The sequence below is a fragment of the Rhinopithecus roxellana genome, chromosome 13, assembly GCF_007565055.1.
Source record: "Rhinopithecus roxellana isolate Shanxi Qingling chromosome 13, ASM756505v1, whole genome shotgun sequence".
NCBI classification, from domain to species: Eukaryota; Metazoa; Chordata; class Mammalia; order Primates; family Cercopithecidae; genus Rhinopithecus; species Rhinopithecus roxellana.
This window is the reverse complement of record NC_044561.1, coordinates 77564806-77579705: the sequence shown is the minus strand read 5'-3', so window position 1 is coordinate 77579705 and position 14900 is coordinate 77564806.

Genomic DNA, 14900 nt, shown 5'->3' with positions numbered 1-14900 from the left:
AAAATGGAATCAGGGGTTTTGCCTGTCACTGACGCTCCAGTAGTTTCTCATCTTCCTGCATGGTTTTCTTGAGTTGTCCCCAGGTTATGGGGGTTGATGTCATCATCACTCTGGTCGGCCTTCTCTCCATCTTTGCACTCAGGCTCAGCTGGCTCATGGCCTGTATCGGAGGGACCGGGCCCATGGTTGGCTGCCCTGGGTGTCATGCGCATCCATGTGAAGAGACCACCAAACAGGCTTTGTGTGAGCAATAAAGCTTTTTAATCACCTGGGTGCAGGCAGGCTGAGTCCGAAAAGAGAATCAGTGAAAGGAGATAAGGGTGGGGCCATTTTATAGGATTTGGGTAGGTAAAGGAAAATTCCAGTCAAAGGGGGGGTTGTTCTCTGGCGGGCAGGGGTGGGAGTCACAAGGTGCTCAGTGGGGGAGCTTTTTGAGCCAGGATGAGCCAGGAACAAGATAATGTCATCGCTTAAGGCAAGGACCGGCCATTCTCACTTCTTTTGTGGTGGAATGTCATCAGTTAAGGCAGGGCAGGGCATTTTCACTTCTTTTGTGATTCTTCAGTTACTTTAGGCCATCTGGGCATATACGTGCAAGTCACAGGGGATGAGATGGGTTGGTTTGGGCTCAGAGGCCTGACACTGGGTTCCCCCAGGCTCCTATTCCATAGTTGCATGCACCTTGAGGGCACCCACATGGTTTGTCCATCGCCTGTGAAAACAGAAGTATACCCTCTTCTCTCCATGTCAGTAAATCCACTGGACCTTTCCATTTTCCTTCTTCCAGGGATTTCCATAACACTTTCGGATAAACTTTCCTCTTTTCCTTTAACACTTGCCAATGTCTTTCTGCTGGAGTCTTACCATCCGTACCAGGAGTCAAAAAATTTAAGGTAAATAAGGCTAAATGTAGTTTTGATTGAGGTGGTAGTTGGCCTCCTATACCCCCTTTTTGTATTTTCAACATGCATTATAATGTTTGATGTGCCCGCTCCACAATGCGTTGTCCTCTAGGATTATAAGGAATTCCCATTTTATGGGTTATAGCCCAAAGCTGTAAGAAATTTTGAAAAGCATGACTAGTATAAGTGGGTTCATTGTCAATTTTTAATTGCTGAGGTATCCCTGATTTGTTTTTCTAAAGACCACCAGAGCGGGCACAAAAGAACCAGCGAGTAGGCAAGTGTAGGAGCAAAACTGCAAGTTTATTTTGGTCACCTAAGGTGTGGGGAAGAGGTCTGTTGGCCTCTGGCAAAGAAGGCCGACAGAGTCCCCCGGTGGGGCTCTCGGACGGAGTTCCTGCAGTCCCGACATCCCGACAGGAGTGGAGGACTGAGGAAGGCTGTGCGTGGCGTCCGTCCGGAGCGGCTTTTCTAGGAGTGGGAGGGCAATAGGCGGGGCACGGGCGTGTCGGGGGGCATTCCGCAGGTGCGACCAGGTAAATCTTGGTCTCTTCAGATTGCCATCACCTGGCGCATGCCCGGTTGGTCTGCACCCTCCCTGGGCGCTGGCTGCATTTTCGCGGGCGCGGGAAGGGAAACGTTGAAGAAGAACCTGGAAGTGCACCATCTTGCCTCCGTTCGTCCAAACAGTCCAACCTTTTATTGGTAATAGTGATAAGGGGCGCCGTGGTCTGTCTGGCTACTTCCTGCTGTTAAGGGGCGTCGTTAAGGTCGGGGCCCATGGTTGGCATTTGGATGTATGGATGAAGAATAAAATAAGGCACAGTATTAGTATAGGAATGAGGAATGGAAGCATTTGTTGGAATAGGGTCAAAACCCAGAAGGAAGGTCCCAGCAAGGTTGAGGAGTGTGAGATAGTTAAGAAAATTTAGTAAGTTTGAGGCGAGTGGGGGAAAGCCAAACTGATTTCCACTCATTGCTTTCAGTAGGGGCCCTTTTTAGCTGGGAATGAGGAACGAGTGCGCAGAGTAGTTGTTGGCCAGGCAGCAATTAAGGAGTGGAGTTTTTGTGGAGTGGATGGCTTTCCGCTTACTCCTACTACAGAGATATTGGATGGAAGGCTAGGTCCAGAGAAGGACGGCAAAACAGGATAGGTAGCCTCGCTGTTGATTAAAAAATTGATTGTCTTACCCGCTACCAGGAGAGTTACCCGCGGCTCGGCGAGGGTGATGGGGGTCCCCGAGTCTCGGCACCTTCAGTTGTCGTCGTCGTCCAGATGTAGGAGCTGGAAGGAGCTCCCAGGATCCTGGGAAAGGGGGTCACATGGAGACGCGGCACCTGTTCTCAGGGTGGGGCAATGAGACTTCCAGTGTCCTCCCTGCTAGCAAGCAGGGCAGGGGGTTGCTGGTGGACGAGGGTTAGGACATTCACTGGCCCAATGTCCTGATGCCTTGCACTTATAGCAAGGCTGCGCTGGGGCTCGGGGACCTCGCGGACACCTGTTGGCATAGTGTCCTGCCTTGCCGCACTTATAGTAGGCTCCTTTTGTAGCCTTGGAGTCTGCGGAGTATGTACTCTCTGGCCTGGGGTTACGACTGGGCTGTAAAGCCGCTGCTAGGAGCTGTAACTTCTGTTTGAGGTGAGCCTGCCGTCTCCTCTCTGGAGTTATAGACCTTAAAGGCTAATTTAACCAGTTCTTGTATTGGTGTCTGAGGACCATCCTCTACCTTTTGAAGTTTTTTACGAATGTCAGGAGCTGACTGAGAAATGAAATAAGACGCCAAAATGGTGGCCCCTGTGGGGGAGGCCGGATCTAACCGGGTATATTGGGTTAGAACCTCAGTCAGTTTAGGGTAGAGGTTAGGATAACCTGGAGGTTATGCCAAGTTTAGTCATAGGCCTGACAAAGGTATCTAAATTCCTTTATGTATATGGTAGGATTATCTGAGAAATCACCTAAACGCTTCTCAATTTTGGAAAGATCGGCCAGTGAAGAAGGGACATGTACTCTGACTACCCCCTCCGCCCCAGCCACCTCTCGCAAAGGCGCTAACACTGTAGGAGGGTGTGGGCAGATATAGGGGACTCAAGACAGCCAGTTGGGGGCCCCGAAGGAGGCACGGGACCGAGTGGATTACTAGTAGATAAGGAGGAGGAAGGAGGAGTCTGGATGGGGGGAGGAGGAGGAGTCTGGGCAGGAAGGGAGGGGGTGGAGAGAGCGGGGAGAGAAGGAGGAGTATAGGGCAGGTCGGGACGAGGGCATAAGGCCCAAAAGCCTTGTACGTAATTAATTTCGGACCACTTGCCTAGCCACTGGCAGAAATTGCTGAGGTTGATCACGCCACAGTGGAAAGGAAAATTAACCGCTTCCTCCTAAGGTCTTGTTCGACCTGTAAGGTTTTTAAATTGGCTAGGAGGCACCCTAAGGGGGTGCTCTTTGGAAATTTGGACTGGGGGATTTCCCGTTTGTTTCCTCTTTACTTACACAATGGACACAATGGAAATGGAAGTGGATCTCTGCCTGGCTTCAAAGCGCCCTTTGGAACCAGCAGAGACAGACTGGAGGCTCATGGAGCCAAAGTGGAGATTACCTTCAGGCGGACGTCTCCCTCCTGAACGGGTCTCCCGAGCCACTTGGTGGCTCAAAAGTGGGCCTCGGACCTGCGCAGAATTTCTGGCCGAGGGAGGTAAAGAGGAAACAAGGGCACTTACCCCAGAGAGCCCGTGAGAGTGAGGGAAGCGGGTCTCAGGTCCTGGTCCGTCTGTCACGTGGAAGCAGGAGGAGGTTCCTCAACCCTTAGAGGCCTGAGGAGGGGTCTCCTCCTGGGTCTTCGGCACCAACTGATTTGTTTCTCTAAAGACCACCAGAGCGGGCACAAAAGAACCAGCGAGTAGGCAAGTGTAGGAGCAAAACTGCAAGTTTATTTTGGTCACCTAAGGTGTGGGGAAGAGGTCTGTCGGCCTCCGGCAAAGAAGGCCGACAGAGTCCCCCGGTGGGGCTCTCGGACAGAGTTCCTGCAGTCCCGACATCCCGACAGGAGTGGAGGACTGAGGAAGGCTGTGCGTGGTGTCCGTCCGGAGCGGCTTTTCTAGGAGTGGGAGGGCAATAGGCGGGGCATGGGCGTGTCGGGGGGGGTGTTCCGCAGGTGCGACCAGGTAAATCTTGGTCTCTTCGGATTGCCGTCACCTGGCGCATGCCCGGTTGGTCTGCACCCTCCCTGGGCGCTGGCTGCATTTTCGCGCGCGCGGGAAGGGAAAAGTTGGTGAAGAAGAACCCGGAAGTGCACCATCTTGCCTCCGTTCGTCCAAACAATCCCCATGTGAGCAAATGATGACAGACAATGTCATTGTAGATGACCAGCTGTCTCATGTGTTTGGCATGTAGCATTCAGCATATGAGAATAAGTGTCTATAGTCATATGAACATAGCTAAGATTACCAAAGGTTGCTATGTGTGTAATGTCAGGCCTCTGAGCCCAAGCCAAGCCATCGCATCCCCTGTGACTTGCACATATATGCCCAGATGGCCTGAAGTAACAAGAATCACAAAAGAAGTGAAAATGCCCTGCCCCGCCTTAACTGATGACATTCCACCACAAAAGAAGTGAAAATGGACAGTCCTTGCCTTAAGCGATGACATTATCTTGTTCCTGGCTCATCCTGGCTCAAAAAGTTCCCCCACTGAGCATCTTGTGACTCTCACTCCTGCCTGCCAGAGAACAACCCCCCCTTTGACTGGAATTTTCCTTTACCCACCCAAATCCTATAAAAGGGCCCCACCCTTATCTCCCTTCCCTGACTCTCTTTTCGGACTCAGCCCGCCTGCACCCAGGTGATCAAAATGCTTTATTGCTCACACAAAGCCTGTTTGGTGGTCTCTTCACACGGATCTGCATGACATGTAATATCCATTTGCCAAATTTCATTTGGAGCCAAACCTCGTGGGCTACAGCCGTCTACAGGTGTGGCTCCAGGGACATACTGACAAGTAGGACAGGCTTGTATTATAGCCCTAGTTTGGCTGCGAGATAAATGTAACTTGCGAGTAAGGGCGGCAGTACTTTGGTACAGAAGCTCATGAGACACTTGAACTTGCTGAAACACAGAACCAATCAGCTTGTCTGCTTTCTCATTACCTAGACGTAGTGGCCCAGGAAGTTGTGTGTGAGAATGAATATGAGAAACATGAAAAGGACCTGCACGAGTGCGAATAACTTGTTGAAGTCTTACATATAAGTTAAGCTGGCCAGGCGTGGTGGCTCACACCTGTAATCCCAACACTTTGGGAGGTCAAGGTGAGAGGATCACAAGATCAGGAGTTGCAGACCAGCCTGGCCAATATGGTGAAACCCGGTCTCTACTAAAAATACAAAAAAATTAGCTGGGCATGGTGGTGGAGGCTGAGGAAGGAGAATTGCTTGAACCCAGGAGGCAGAGGTTGCAGTGAGCCGAGATCATTCCACTGCACTCCAGTCTTGGCAACAGAGTGAGACTCTGTCTCAAAAATGAAAGAAAAGAGAAAAGGGAAGGGAAGGGGAAGGGGGAGAGAAAGGGAGAGGGAAAGGGGGAGGGGAGGGGGAGGAGAAGGGAAGGGAAGCAGTTCTGGGTCTAGTGTACTTTTAATTGTAGCAGTTCCTGTGTGACTGGCTACATTGACAACATAAGCTGAATCACAGACAATGTTGATAGGATCTGAAGCTGTGAGCTGTAAAACCTGAATGACTACAATTAGCTCTGAGTGTTGAACTGAAACTCCAGAGGTCATTATTGTTTGAATATGTTTTGGTCCATAGATAGCGGCAGGACCTTTGGAAGAGCCATCAGTAAAACAAGTCTGTCCACCTGTAATAGGCTTGTGATGAGTAATCACAGGAAGAATTAAATAATGGATTTTATAAAATGTAAAATTTTGTCTTGAGGGGTAGTGGTTATCTATAGCACCCATGAAGTCTGCAAAAGTAGTTTGCCAGGCAGTCGACATTTTCCAAGCTGCGGCTTGTTTCTGGGAGTATAAAGGAACAATAATTTTGTCAGGGTCATATCCCGTAAGCATTTTTGACCTATGCCTGCCCATAGTCACAATCTATGTAATTAAAGAAAGATAAACTTGCAGGGTTTTGACTGCTTGATTAGGTAGAAAGAGCCATTCAATTACTGTTACAGACTTGTCTATGAACTGGTCCAAAAGTCCTGTTGGAGAGTTGGGGGTAGGAAGAATAAACAAAAGCAAGGGTTTTTGCAGTTGTAGCCTTGGGGCATGTCTCTGCAATAACCTTTGCTCTACAAGCCATAATTCAGCTTCTGTCTCTTTAGTTAATTGCTGCAGGGAATTTACAGAAGAATCTCCTTGCAGGGTTTGGTAAAGATGTGTAAGTTGGTAGGTAGCAATACCTAACATCAGCCATAGCCAATTAATATCTCCTAATAATTGCTGAACATCATTTAAAGTCTGTAACCTGTCTTTATGGAGAACTACTTTCTGAGGCCTTACACTTCTCTCTAAAATAGTTCCTAAGTATTGGTATGGGGAAGTTGTTTGTACCATTTTTGGAGCTATTTGGAGATTCCATTTAGTCAAAGCCTGCTTTGTTTCTCTGAATAACTGATGTAGGATTTGATCTGTGGGAGCAGCCAAAAGAATATCATCCATAAAATGAATGGTGTAAGCAGTAGGAAATGTATTCCGAGGCTCCTTTAATGCCTATCCTACAAAATGCTGACATAGCGTAGGACTGTTAAGCATGCCCTGGGGTAAACTCTCCATTGATAATGAGAAACAGGTTCTCTTTGATTAATAGAAGGCACAGAGAAGATGAATCGAGGCTTATCCTTCTTGTGTAAGGGTATAGTAAAGAAGCAATCCTTAAGATCTATTACTACAAGAGGCTAGTCTCTTGGAATAGCCTCTGGAGATGGTAAGCCTTTTTGTAAGGCACCCATCAGTTTTATATGTGCATTAGTAGCTCTTAAATCATGCAGCAGTCGCCATCTTCTGGACTTTTTTGTAATAACAAACACTGGAGAATTTCAGGGGCTGACTCTTCTATGTGTCTGGCATCCCATTGTTCTTTTACTAGCTGCTGAAGTTGTGTCAGCTTCTCCTGAGATAGGGGCCATTGATCCACCCATATGGGTTTGTCACTGAGCCATTCTAATGGTAAGGCAGTGGGTGCAGGAGAAATATCAATGACCCCCGTCAGAAATCCTGATGTCCTAGCCCTTTTCTATCTGTTTTTCCAGTTACTGATAATCGAGTTAGGATTTCCTTGAAATTTTCCTACACCTTTTCCCCTCTGATATCCCATGTTCTTCCTCATTTTAAACCCTGGGTTATCAAAGTTTTTATTTGTTTTTTTTTTTTGAGATGGAGTCTCGCTCTGTCGCCCAGGCTGGAGTACAGTGGCGCGATCTTGGCTCACTGCAAGCTCTGCCTCCCGGGTTCACGCCATTCTCCTGCCTCAGCCTCCCGAGTAGCTGGGACTACAAGCGCCCGCCACCTCGCCCGGCTAGTTTTTTGTATTTTTTTAGTAGAGACGGGGTTTCACCGTGTTAGCCAGGATGGTCTGGATCTCCTGACCTCGTGATCCGCCTGTCTCGGCCTCCCAAAGTGCTGGAATTACAGGCTTGAGCCACCGCGCCCGGCCCAAGTTTTTATTTGTAAGTTTCATATCCCATGCTGTAAGTAAGTCTCGACCCCATAAATTGATAGCTGTATTTGAAACATAAGCCTGAAAAGTACATGACTATCCATCCGGAACAAGACAAGATTAAAATCTCAGGGCTCTGTTGAACACTTTGAGCTGTTCCTACTCCCACTAGGGACCTAGAAGTTAATTGCAAGGGCCAGGATGGGGGCCAGTAGTCTTTAGATATTACGTATACATCAGCTCCTGTATCCATAAGCGCATAAAATTTCTTTAATTTGTACTACATAGGTAGGTCTATTAGAGGCTATGGGTTGGGATACATAGATTCCCATGTAGTTGTGCTCCTAAACCCTTTATTTCCTTGTTTCTCCTTTTGTGCAGAAGGGTGTAATTTGCAGGGAATAAGCAATAATTAGCAATATATTCCTCCCGGTTCAAAAACCTAAAGATCTTGTGACATTGAAACTACTAGAATTTCTCCTTCATAATCAGAGTCAATCACTTCTGGGACTACAGTCCCTTGCAAATTAAGATGGCTTTTGCCTACTAAAATTAGTCCCATGTATGCTGTTGGTAAAGGTCCCCAAATACCAGTGAGAACTTTGATAGGTTTGTCTCCCCCTAGTAATGTGATTCTTTCTCTGGCGGGTAGATCTAATCCTGCACTTTGTGGTGTTCCTGGGGTGAGGGAATCAATGTGTCTCCAGGAACTTATCCCTTCCCTGAAACAGGGTTGAGGTCTGGACTGGGAATGCCCTCATTGTTTGTGGGGCCCGGGTCTAGGCCCCATCTCGTTTCCTGGCATGAGGGTGCCATTCTGATGAAATTTTGAGCGACACCAGTTAGCCCAGTGATTTCCTTTGTTACAGCAAGGTCAAAGTCCTGGCGTTTTTTCTGCTGGGTGGGACACTGTATTGTAAGGTTGTTTCTGTCCTGAGATCTGGCAGCATTCCTTTTTAAAATGTCCAGTTTTTCCACAATTACAACATTTTCCCATTTTAGGGTTTAACCCTTGGCTCCTTTTAGATTTGTCAGCTGCTAAATTAGCCATTGCTTGTGCTAACATTGCAGAGTGATGAAGCTCAGTTCCCACATCCTGACAATTTCCCAAGTTTTTTGTACACCTCACCAGTGCCAGTTCATGTTTACAATCCGTGTTTGCATTCTCAAAAGCTAGAGTTAAGGTTAGCATTTCTGCAGCTGCGGTATGAGGAATTTGACACTTCACTGCCTCTTGCAATCTTGCAAGAAAATGTGCATAGGGCGGCCAGGTGCAGTGGCTCATGCCTGTAATGCCAGCACTTTGGGAGGCTGAGACGGGCGGATCACAAGGTCAGGAGATTGAGACCATCCTGGCTAACATGGTGAAACCCCATCTCTACTAAAAATACAAAAAATTATCCAGGCGTGGTGGCGGGCACCTGTAGTCCCAGCTACTTGGGAGGCTGAGGCAGGAGAATAGTGTGAACCCAGGAGGCGGAGCTTGCAGTGAGCCAAGATCGTGCAACTGCACTGCAGCCTGGGCAACAAAGCAAGACTCTGTCTCAGAAAACAAAAAAAAAAAAAAAAGAAAGAAAATGTGCATAGGGCTCTTGCAACCCTTGCATGATATGTAAAAAGGATTGTACTGGGACTCCCTCTTCAGGAATTGTGGCCCAGGCGCATTTAGCGGCCTGTGCGCACTGCTGATAAGCAGCGTCTGGGAGTGCCATTTGATATTCCAGGTCTGAATAAGGGCCATTACCTAATAGCATATCCTCTGTAATGTCTCTGTGTCTAGCAACATGATTCTGTCTAGCCTGGTCTGCACATATTTCTTGCCAATTTAAATTCCATGTCGGATATGCGCTAGTGGACAACCAAGCTCGCTCCAAGTGTTTTGCATCAAAGGGTAAAAGACTCGTAGCACCAAACACGGATTCTAGCAATCCTAAGGTAAATGGGCTCTGTATGCCATTATTTACCACACTCGCTTTTAATTCCTTTAACAACTTAAACTCTCGTGGAGTGTGTTCATGAATAATCTGCTGTGGATTATTTGGATCAGGCCTTACAGAAATAGGAAAAGCACAAGGTCCTAAGGACTCTCCAGCTATGGCAGCAGAACGTAAAATTCTTTGTATTGGGGTCTCTATTTCTGCTACTGAAGGAAGCGGTACAGATGTTTCTGCAACTGGAGGAGGTGGTATACGCCAATTTTTATCCTCCCTACCCTGTTCTTTATTTTCTATTGGAGCTGTGGGTGGGACAACAGATTCTTTCAGATTTTTAGATTCAGCCTGCTGCCCCACAGAATAATAAGGAGATAATGGCAGAAGTACAGTACGAATTAAACTCCAAGTGGAAAAAACAGAAGAATCAACTTTAGGACCTTTTTGATGAGTCTGTTTTAATCCTTCTCCTGCTCTAGCTCAATTTTCCACATCAAGAGTGTCTGCCTAATGGCCGGGTGTGGTGGCTCATGCCTGTAATCCCAGCACTTTGGGAGGCCAAGGCGGGTGGATCACGAGGTTATGAGATCGAGACCATCCTAGCCAACATGGTGAAAACCCGTCTCTACAAAAATACAAAAAGTTAGCCAGGCGTGGTGGTGCATGCCTGTGGTCCTAGCTACTCAGGAGGCCGAGGCAGTGGAATCGCTTGAACCCAGGAGGCAGAGGTTGCAGTGAGCCGAGATTGCGCCACTGCACTCCAGCCTGATGACAGAGCAAGATTCTGTCTCAAAAAAAAAAAAAAAAAAAAGAATGCCTGCCTGTGGAAACCATGGGTTACGTGTAATAACCTTTTATGGCTTCTGCAGGAAGTTAGTTAGTGCCTGTGAATTAACCTGAGCTCCAGACTGTCTCAACAGAACTTTAAGCAACTGCACATAATGTTTTTCTTTAATAGACAAATTCTGCCTCTTGCTACCCAGATTCAGAAAACTTCCCATTCCTAGTACTTCTTTAAAGCACTGCTCCCAGTACCTCTTTAGGGCACTGACTTTATATCTGCTGCCAGCAGACTTGTCCTGGGGTCCCTGTTTGCCTTGTCAATTTCAGTTCCTCTGCTCCAGCGGAACTTCTTTGTTCACATCTTTGAAGTCCCTGTTTGGGTGCCACTTTGTAGAGCACCTGATTCTGTTGCTGATTGGGGGTGCCACTTGTAACCTGCATGGACCTAGGGGGACTGAACAAAGGGGGGCGAATGCAGGAATAAAAGACAAGAGACAAAAGAGTATATTTGGAAGAAGGGGTCGGGGGCACCTTGCCTCTAGTGGACAAGGGCCCTGAGCTTTACACAGCCCTCCATATTTATTAGGCAAAACAGATAGCAATAAATGGGGGGGGGGGGAATTGTCAGGTAATAGTCAGCTGTTTGGTTCACAGCAGCCTTACCAGACTGTATCCTTTGAACAATAGGCAATAGATTTCTCAGTAGATAACTTCAAGGAGTCCGGTGCCAGGGAGTGAGGCCCTCAGCAAACCTTTTGGTGGCAGGCACAGTGTGAGTTTGCTCACATCCTGCATTCGTGATATACAGTTTGCTGTTTGATCATATAGCCTCCAGTGGAATGCTGAGTTGGTCACAATCCCTTTGGCCTTTTCGGCTCCCAACATCTGACCTGAACACTGGCCTCTCCTATCATCTCCTTGCTCCCGCATCACTGCCTCTTTGCTGGTCCTCACCCAACCTTCCTGGGGCCTTTGCAGTTTGATTCCTCTGCCTGGAATTCCCTGCCTTGCCTAAGGCCCATAACCACTTGAGTTATTTTCTCCCCATTCAGGTCTGTGCCTTCTCTGAACACTTGAACTCAAAACCCTGACTCTTTTTTTTTTTTTTTTGAGACGGAGTCTCGCTCTGTCGCCCAGGCTGGAGTGCAGTGGCCGGATCTCAGCTCACTGCAAGCTCCGCCTCCCGGGTTGACGCCATTCTCCTGCCTCAGCCTCCGGAGTAGCTGGGACTACAGGCGCCGGCCACCTCGCCCGGGTAGTTTTTTGTATTTTTTTAGTAGAGACGGGGTTTCACGGTGTTCGCCAGGATGGTCTCGATCTCCTGACCTTGTGATCCGCCCGAACCCTGACTCTTTCACCTTCACTCTGTTCACCTTCCTTGGGTTATTCTTAGTGCTTTATCACCAATATATTTCTTATCCGTGTATCTGTATGTTGCCGTTTTCCCACACTGGAATGTAGAATCTGTAGAAAGGACTTTGTTTACTGCTTTATTTTCAGTATCTAGGTCAATGCCAGGCTAATACTAGTGTAAACCAAAAATAAAATCCCAAACCCTCCATCCCCTGCTGACTGGATGGACCCCTTCTGGGCCAAAGGGACCCCAGAGAAACCTGAAAAAAACAAAACAAAACCAAAAAAACCCAGAATTATTGGCTATGACAAGAAGCAAAGTGGAACAGGCTAATTTTTGTATTAGCCTTGTTGTACCCCCTCCCTTTTGGAGTGTAGTCACAACTGGCCAGGATTAACATTAAAATAAAGATCCTAAGACTCACAAACACACTCTTTGTGGCAGTAAGGTCCAAACTCCAACCTGACTGATATAGCATCACATGACAGATAGCAGACTCTGAAGGAAATCAAGATGTTTTACCCCAAAATATATTTCTTTGAAATATTTTGAAATGGCCCTGGAAAGCCATCTTTTGTGTGGGGAATTTGCATCTGTAAAGAATCTCCATTAATGTAGCCAGGTCTTTCCTGAATCTAGGAGAGGTTAAACAAGAGTTTATTACATACCTTTTAAGATCCGAAAAGAGACATTTATCATCAATTATCTCAGAAGGCTGCTGCCTATGAGGCTTCATCCATATAACAAGAACCTTGGTCTCCACAACCCCTCCCTTAACTCAGTAATTTCCTTCTGTTGACAGTCTTTAGACAAAACGTGACTCTTTAAACCAATTGCTAATCAGAAAATCTGTAAACTCCCTGCTTCAAGATATCCCACCTCTTTAGGCTAAACAAAAGTATACCTTCCATGTGTTGATTTATGATTTTACCTATAATTCCTGTCTCCCTAAAACACATAAAACCAAGCTGTAACCTGTAACTGCACTGCCTCACACATGCCTTCTCAGGACCTCTTGAGGCTGTTCATGGGCCATGGTCACTCACTGGCTCAGAATAAATCTCTTTAAATATTTTAGAGTTTGGGTTTAACTGCAACACTAGGCATTTCATAAATATTTGCAGAAGGTATAACTGAATCATCTCAACTCCTTAGAGGTGGTTCCACTGTTCTCATTCTACTGGTAAGGAAGTGAGTCTTGGGGTCATTAAGGAACTTTGCCTCTGGGCGGAAATTAAAAAGGCGTATGGCTGAGGAGGGTAGTGCATGCTGGTCCTTGATTCAGTCCTGCAGCATAGTCCAATCTAGAGTTGTGTATTTGAGAAAAACACCTGGATGAACTATTCCTTACTGTAGAGATGAAAATGAAATTGCCCAAGGGGTTCTCCTTGTCCACTGCCCAGACAGAACTGATTTATCAGGACGGGGGAGTCGCAATAGAGAAAAAGTTTTTTGGGGTTTTTTTTTTTTTGAGACAGAGTCTTGCTCTGTCGCCCAGGCCAGAGTGCAATGGCACAATCTCAGCTCATGGCAACCTCCTCCTCCTGTGTTCAAGAGATTCTCCTGCCTCAGCCTCCTGAGTAGCTGGGATTACAGGTATGTGCCACCATGCCCAGCTAATTTTTTTTTTTTTTTTTTTTTTTGAGACGGAGTCTCTGTTGCCCAGGATGGAATGCAGTGGGGCGATCTCGGCCCACTGCAACCTCCACCTCCCGGGTTCAAGCGATTCTCCTGCCTCAGCCTCCTGAGTAGCTGGGATTACAGGCGTGTGCCGCCATGCTTAGCTAATTTTTTGTATTTTTAGTAGAGACGGGGTTTGGCTGTGTTGGCCAGGCTGGTTTTGAACTTCTGACCTCAGATGATCCACCCACCTTGGCCTCCCAAAGTGCTGGGATTACAGGCGTGAGCCACCATGCCCGGCCAGGCTAATTTTTGTATTTTTAGTAGAGATGGGGTTTCACAATGTTGGCCAGACTCGTCTCGAACTCCTGACCTCAGGTGATCCACCCGTCTCAGTCTCCCAACGTGCTGGGATTACAGGCGTGAGTCACTGGGCCTGGCTGAGAAAGAGTTTAATTCATGCAGACCCAGCTGTACAGGAGACTGGAGTTTTATCGCTCAAATCAGTCTCCTAGAAAACTCCAAGATAGGGATTTTAAAGGATAATATAGTGGGTAGGGGATCACAAAGTGAGGGGTGCTGATTGGTTGATCAGAGATAAAATCATAGAGAGTCAAAGCTGCCCTCTTGGGCTGAGTCACTTCTTGGGTGGGGACCACAAGACCAGATCAGCCAGTTTATGGATCTGGGTGGTGCCAGCTGATCCCATCAAGTGCAGGGTCTGCAAAATATCTCAAGCACTGGTCTTAGGTTTAATAATAGTGGTGGTATCCCTAGGAGCACTGGGGGAGGTTTCAGAATCTTGTAGCCTCCTGCTGCATGACTCCTAAATTTCTAGTCTTGTGGCTAATTTGTTACTCCTGCAAAGGCAATCTGGTCCCCAGGCAAGAAGGGGTTTTGCTTTGGTAAAGGGCTGTTACGTGTTTGTTTCAAAGTTAAACTATAAACTAAGTTTCTCCCCAAGTTAATTCGTCCTAAGCTCAGGAATGAACAAGGATGGCTTGGCGGTTAGAAGCAAGATGGAGCCAATTAGATCAGGTCTCGTTCACTGTAATAATTTTTTCAATTATAATTTTTTCAAAGGCGGTTTCAAAAAGGCAATGTTTGCTGGGCGTGATGGCCCACGCGGTAATTCCAGCACTTTGGGAGGCCCAGGTGGATGGATCCCTTGAGCTCAGCAGTTGTAGACCAGACTGGCCAACATAGTGAAACCCCATCTCTACTTAAAATACAAAATAGCCAGGTGTGGTGGCCTGAGCCTGTAGTCCCAGCTACTCAGAGGGCTGAGAGGGGAAAATCACCTACCTCAGCCCGGGAAGTGGAGGCTGCAGTGAGCTGAAATGCCGCCACTGCACTCCACCTGGGCAAGGGGAGTTAAGACCCTGTCTCCAAAAAAAAAAAAAAGGCAATGTCGTTATTCAACGTAAGCCTGAGTAGGCCATTCCCATGCCCATTCCTCAGATGACATACCTACTGTATATTTGCAAAAGATCAACATAGTTTATAGGGTTAGCTAGAATTAATCCAAGATTGCTTGTTAGAAATTAACATTGCTTTTTGAAAAATTGCCTAATAAAACAATTCTTTAGCAGTGATTCCCATCTTCTATTCTATATGGTTAAGAAATATTCCATAACCATCTAGCCAAGAAAACGCCTAGTGA